We start from the raw sequence: 6,055 nt of genomic DNA, 5'->3' as shown, positions 1-6,055 counted from the left end.
AAGGCGAGAAAGTAGTAGTTTAGATCCCCAACGTGTTAAAAATCTGACAAAATACCGGCTATTTACAATTTTGTTCCCACGAATTCGGGACAAGTAACCTCATGATGCATACTCAACATTTCGGCTAATCTAGTATGCATCCGGGAACTTAAAAATGTTAAAGTTAGTATGAGTAGTAGGAGAAGTATGCGGTTTTGAACACAGACCCAGTCATTAGTTGTCACTCACGTCACCTGTTTTCATTGTCCCCAGCTGCACTCATTCACAATCACCCAGTTCACTATTTAGTTCTCCGGCTCCCCTGTCATGGTGTGAAATCCCTTTTCCCTGATTTTCACCCCTCATCCCATGACGCCACGTATCCATAAGTGTTTTTTTTCAATATCATGCCAAGTCTTTTGTTTTCTTTAGTCATAGTCATGTTCATGTATTTTGGCCCACAGTTAAGCTTTTTTTTGTCGTCCGGCTCAGCCGCGCCTTTGGTTTAACTTTGTTTTGTGAATAAAACCCAGTTCTTTGCCTTACACCTCTGGAGTCCGCATCCGTGTCCTGCCAACCCACCACCACACGACACTCAACAGTACTAGGTGATATCTCAACATTAATAGACAGGCGGACACCCATGCCACTGTCATTGATTGATAAAATAAATAATACATTTTTGTATTTGTTTCAAAACTTACCCCTGCCACCACCATCCAACTTGTTTTCAGACCTGAAAAGACTTTTTATAAGTTGTCCCCGGCTGCATCTATCATACCTGCCATATGACAGAGGAGGGTGTGCCCAAATCTTCTGTGGTATTATTGGGCTGTACAGTTAAGAACATTAATGTACTATTTTGCGGAGGGAGACGCCCCTTCATGGAGAGACATGGAAAGCCACACATTGTGCTTACCTCTTCCAATTCATTTGTATTCAGATAGGACCAAAAATCTTAAAAAACATACAAAAAATCCTATGGTTAAAAAATATGATCGACGTGTGGTATCAAGTAAAAAAGTATTTGGGAGATGACACTGCTATTTAAATTTTTGTTTTCATTTTTTTTTAGTCCAATATGGAGGAATGATGATGAGTTCTGACTCAGGATTTCAGAGTTGTGCTGCAAAAGGCCTGTGGAAGATTGGTGACCTGTATACTCCGAAATCTAAAGTTCTGATGTCATTTGAAGAAAATATAATATTCCTGGAAACCAGTTATTCAAATTGTGGAGGGGACATGGTGCATCAGCTGCAGGAGAGAGCTCAGGGGAGCAGCACCAGGTGAGTGATTAGTACACCAGCATCCACTTGACTAATCACTCCTCTTTTAGAAACACTTCTTTTAGCTGGACCTGAGGTCCATTTCACAAAGCAGGTTAAGTGAAAACTCTGAGTTTATTAACCCTGAAATGAGGGAAACTCTGAGTTTTCCGTTTCACAAAGGGAGGTAACTGAACCCCGAGAAAGAGGGGTAACTCTAGCCTGGTTCACAAAGAGAGGTAACTTAACCTCTCGGTCAGTTACCGTAGTAATAGACTCTATGAACCTAACCTGGTCGGGACCAGGTTTTACTCAATGAACCCGGAGTTTCTCTCTGTCTCTGCCCTCTTTCAGCCATTTGATTTCCTCATTCATTCAGTCAGCAGAGAGAATTCTTCTACTTCTAGAAGTCCATTAGGCACAGTAGGAGGCGACTTTTTTCACCAACATGTACTTTAGATAACGATCCCGTGGATGAAGGTGCAGCATTACTACGCAGAGAATTAAATATTTGTCAGGAGATGGTTATCAGACCGTAGATAGATGTTTTAGCATTTACAGACAATTATCTTTTTGAGCGGCACCATCAGAATTTTGTTGGGACAAAAGAAAAAAAAGACAAATAAATATTTGTATGAATAGGCTTAAAAAAGATATCTATAGGCCTATTATATTTTATAAAGGCCCTTGTGTCTTGGGGGTGGACTCCCTCAGGGATTCCCTCAGCCACTGGCCTTCCAATATTCTGGCTTAGGGCCAGCTCCTCTGCCTCCATTAAGCTGGGCATATACTGTGCGATTTTTGGCCCGATGTCGACAAGATTTTCACTCGTGCGACTATTTTGGAGATTGGGCCGAGTTTTGGCTCAATCGTACGTCTCGCATCGTGTAGTATACATGGGGTAACGACAAACGATTAAGCCCTCCCGATCGATCGGATGAAAATCAAACTTGTTTAAATCCTGGTCGCCCCTCGTGAGGCTCTCGCACAGTTGAAGCAGTTGCACGAGCCGATTTACCTCATCCTGTCACACTACGCATGCGCGAACATAGATACGGAAGAGAAAATTGTCAACAGAAGAAGAAGAAGACAACAGAACAGCATGGCAGCACAACGTGTCAACTGGACGCCGGCAATGGAGGCTCGGCTTGTTGAACAATTGCAGGCACAGTTGATAACAACTGTTATCAACAACTGTTGTTGGTGGTGTGTGTGTGTGTGACTCAATTTCTTTTAAGTTTATGGAACCATCTAAAATGTATAGATGATTAGCAGATAATAATGTTAGCAGTACATGCAGTAAACATACATCATACAGTATGTTAATGTTACATTTGCAGTGAACGAGGTAAAAACGAGGGTGGCATCACTGCGGACGCAGTTTGGGAAATTGATCAAACCCAAGCCCGGTGGCAGTGGGCAAAAAACACTGACCCCCAAACAGCAGTGGATACTGCAGCATTTGGACTTTTTGAGGGTCCATGTCGCGCACAGATCCACAGAGTCCACTCTGAGAGTAAGTTTAAAATAAAGTCAAGTTTATTTATATAGCACTTTCACACAACATAGTTGATCCAAAGTGCTTCAAATAAAAAGAATAAAAATAAGTAGGCTAAGAATATGTCTGTGAAGATTCTCATTCATCCAGGTCATGGTATTCAAGTGTTCAGTTAGTTAAGGCAACTGGACTTCTTTTTGGAGTTGAAGACGTTTTACCTTTCATCCAAAAGGCTTCTTCAGTTCTGGTTTGGAAATTGGAAGCCAGGGGAATAAATCTCTCTGGATCGTGGGTGGTACTGTGACCTGCAGACCACTCCCCTCATCATGTGACAATCATAATCATTTTTCCATGGCAGCGCTATGTCTTAATTAAGTTACTCCTGCTCACATTGTCTAGGTTTAGTGATAATACAATGAGAAATTGGTATTTGACCTAAACAACACTTAAGATCTTAACTTGTGTGTAATCACTGTCCCTATCTGCTTTCTGCACTGTTTCCTTCAGCCTGGGTCGGAGTCGGAGGACACAAGTATTACAGAGGAGGGAGAGGAAGACCAGATCACAGTTGACATTGAAGCAGATGTCGAATATGTCACTTCGAACATCAGTAGTCCACTATCTGAGCCCACGGAAGACCCCAGTCCACCAGTCAAAGTGTCAAGTGGTCAGTCTAGCAAAAGACCTCGAGTCCAGAAATCCAACTCAAAATTTGATGAGCGCAACCTTGAAATGGCCAAATTGTCCGTGCTTCAGCAGGTCCAGAAAACCCTATCTGGCTCCAATGCTGATTCAGAGGAACGGTTTGGCCAACAAGTAGCATCAGAGTTAAGAAACCTTACCAATCCCGCTGTACAATTCAGGGTAAGGAGGAACATTATGAACTTGATTTATGATGCTCAGGAGACAGCGATCAGCGAGCAGGGCAGCTATCCTGGAAATCTGCATGGCAGCCAAGCACAATTTCCAGGTACACAGGTTAGGCCACCTTTATACCCCATGCTGCACCCCTATCAGGTCCAGTCAGCCCCCCAAAGCCCCCAGGCCACAACCCAGCCAATGTCATTTTTGTCAATGCTGAACTCAGACTAGTCCAACAATAACACCCTTCCTGTGTTCTTTCACTACGTTTACATGTTCTTTATATGTCACAAATGTGAGTTACCATCTACCTCAATGTTGTTCTTTGTGTTACTGGAAATATTTATGGATTTATTTATCATTTTTAATGAAGAAAATAATTTTGTTTATTTTCCCCACAGAGGTAATTTATTTTTGTAATAATGAAAGGATGTGTTTAATGTTTCTGTACATAGTTTTTATACATGGTCAATAAACAAAGAGTAATGTTTCTTCAAATACTGAAGTGAACTGTCATTTTATAATAAAACAAAAATAATGACTTTTAAGGTAACTTTTCTCAGACAGTTTGGTTGCGTCTCATCTCCTACACCATGCTTTTTTGCCAAGACACACTCCCTGCAGGTGTCACAAAGTAGCTCCAAAGGAGGTCCCGCTGCATTTTTGCTTCCACTGAAGGGTTTCATGTTCGGCCCATCGCAACTGACTGAAGACCTCCCTCCCGTCTCCATGCTCCTTCAATGAGCCTGTGGTTGGCATCTTCTGTGTCTACATGTAACCCCACCAAGGGTACTACACAGGTAGGGATATTCAATGATAGAATTAACAAAAGGGAGGAGACTGATGTGCAAAATAAATATAATTTGTTTTATTAAATCGTTGTTTCAAAAAGGAGAGAAATGGAGAGTTACTGTATTTTATTAACAATTAATCAAATGAATAAAATAAACAACATGCTTCCAAAAGTATTAATGGTTGAAACACAGGCTGTGGCTGTGACCCCCAGAGGAATATGCCCAGTAGTACACCTAACCCCACTAATAAATACTATTTTACTGCACACCAATAGGGGGCACATCAAAGGCCGTACACTACACACTAGTAGTAGCCAACTCAAGGGCTGTACACTACACAACAAGAGCCAACTCGGGCTATTCACACAGCAAGCAAGTACACAGCACACCTGAGGGGTGCAACTACTAAACCTACTTCCCCAAGCTACCCAGCCACAGCACTGACCAAAATAAATATAACAAAAACAGAAATAAAGAAAAGATAAACATAAACACAAGGTTAGAAAGGAGGTGGTTTCACAAGTACGACAGACTAGCGAGCCTGGTGTTCACGTTCTAGGTTCTTGGGAAATTAACCTAAAAATAGTATATTAAAAACAGTGGTTGCATTAACCGTCTATAAAACACCACAAGAGAAAAGAATAAAATCATTAGTCTCACACTTCTACATAGTAAGTTAAAATGAAATATACCACGATGTGTATGTAACCTAACTACCTTGTTTACGTGCAGTTTGCCTTTGCTTTCCATCCGGGTCAGCGTAAGGAAATGGCAACCTAGTAGCAGCAATAAGACAACATTACTATTTCAATAAGATACACACACTGGCGCTACGGCCAAACATACACATACAACTTTAAAACATCTTGTTTAGGTTACCTTCACAGTCGCAATCAATGTGTGCAAAACAGGCTCTTAGAAAAGAAAACATGTTACATAAATTACCTCTGCAAAGTTCAGTCCCTCAGAACCGCTGGTCTAATGTGACGTTCTCCTTTGTTCTCCACTACACTGACTGCGGGAAAATAACATTGTAGCCGTGAGTGCATGTGCGAAAGATAAAAGGCAAACAGTAAAATACAGAAGACTACCTACTTTAACTTGTGCAAACGTTGCTCTAACGCGTGGTTCTCGTCTGTTTTCACAGTATCCCCAAACTGTGGGACAGACAGCGTCGGAAACATCAGCGCATTGGTGCAATACACTAATAATAAATAGCAGCAAAGATACGGCAGCCTACTTACTTAATAATCGATGGAAACCTGCGACGGTACCCGTGTAACTGAAGTAGGATTTCCTCACCGCCGGCGCAGCTAAAGTGTACAAGTGCTTCTCTCAGCGTTTGCCGCGTCAATGTGGTTTTGAGAGAACAATAGATGTGATGGAGCTACCGGAGACCGTCATGTCACGTGACAAGCTATTGCGAGACCTACCTAAGATTTAAAGGGCCAGGGCCAGCGCCCCTCATCACATACATACCCAGGTGGTACATAGGCATCTGATCTGCGTTGCCGCAGGAAATTGTGAAGACACAGGCAGGCAAAGACAATCTTCACAACCTTGTCAGGTTCCAGGCAGATGGTGGTTCTGAATACTCTGAAGCGGTTTGCCAGAATTCCAAATGCATTTTCTACCACACGTCGTGCTCTGGACAGGCG

At 42.1% G+C, this 6,055-nt stretch overlaps 1 long non-coding RNA gene across 1 annotated transcript; it reads right to left on the bottom strand.

The window, feature by feature from the left end:
* Positions 1–4,453: 4,453 nt before the first annotated feature.
* On the bottom strand, positions 4,454–5,733 carry LOC142368059 (uncharacterized). The gene is made up of 4 exons (XR_012767236.1): positions 5,642–5,733; positions 5,493–5,554; positions 5,343–5,412; positions 4,454–5,173 (listed from the first exon to the last, which is right to left on the bottom strand). It is a non-coding gene; the product is annotated as an uncharacterized LOC142368059 (long non-coding RNA).
* Between the last annotated feature and the right edge of the window lie 322 nt (positions 5,734–6,055).

This window comes from Odontesthes bonariensis, chromosome 18 (assembly GCF_027942865.1).
Source record: "Odontesthes bonariensis isolate fOdoBon6 chromosome 18, fOdoBon6.hap1, whole genome shotgun sequence".
Taxonomy (NCBI): Eukaryota; Metazoa; Chordata; class Actinopteri; order Atheriniformes; family Atherinopsidae; genus Odontesthes; species Odontesthes bonariensis.
This window is presented reverse-complemented; position numbering and strand designations above follow the sequence as displayed.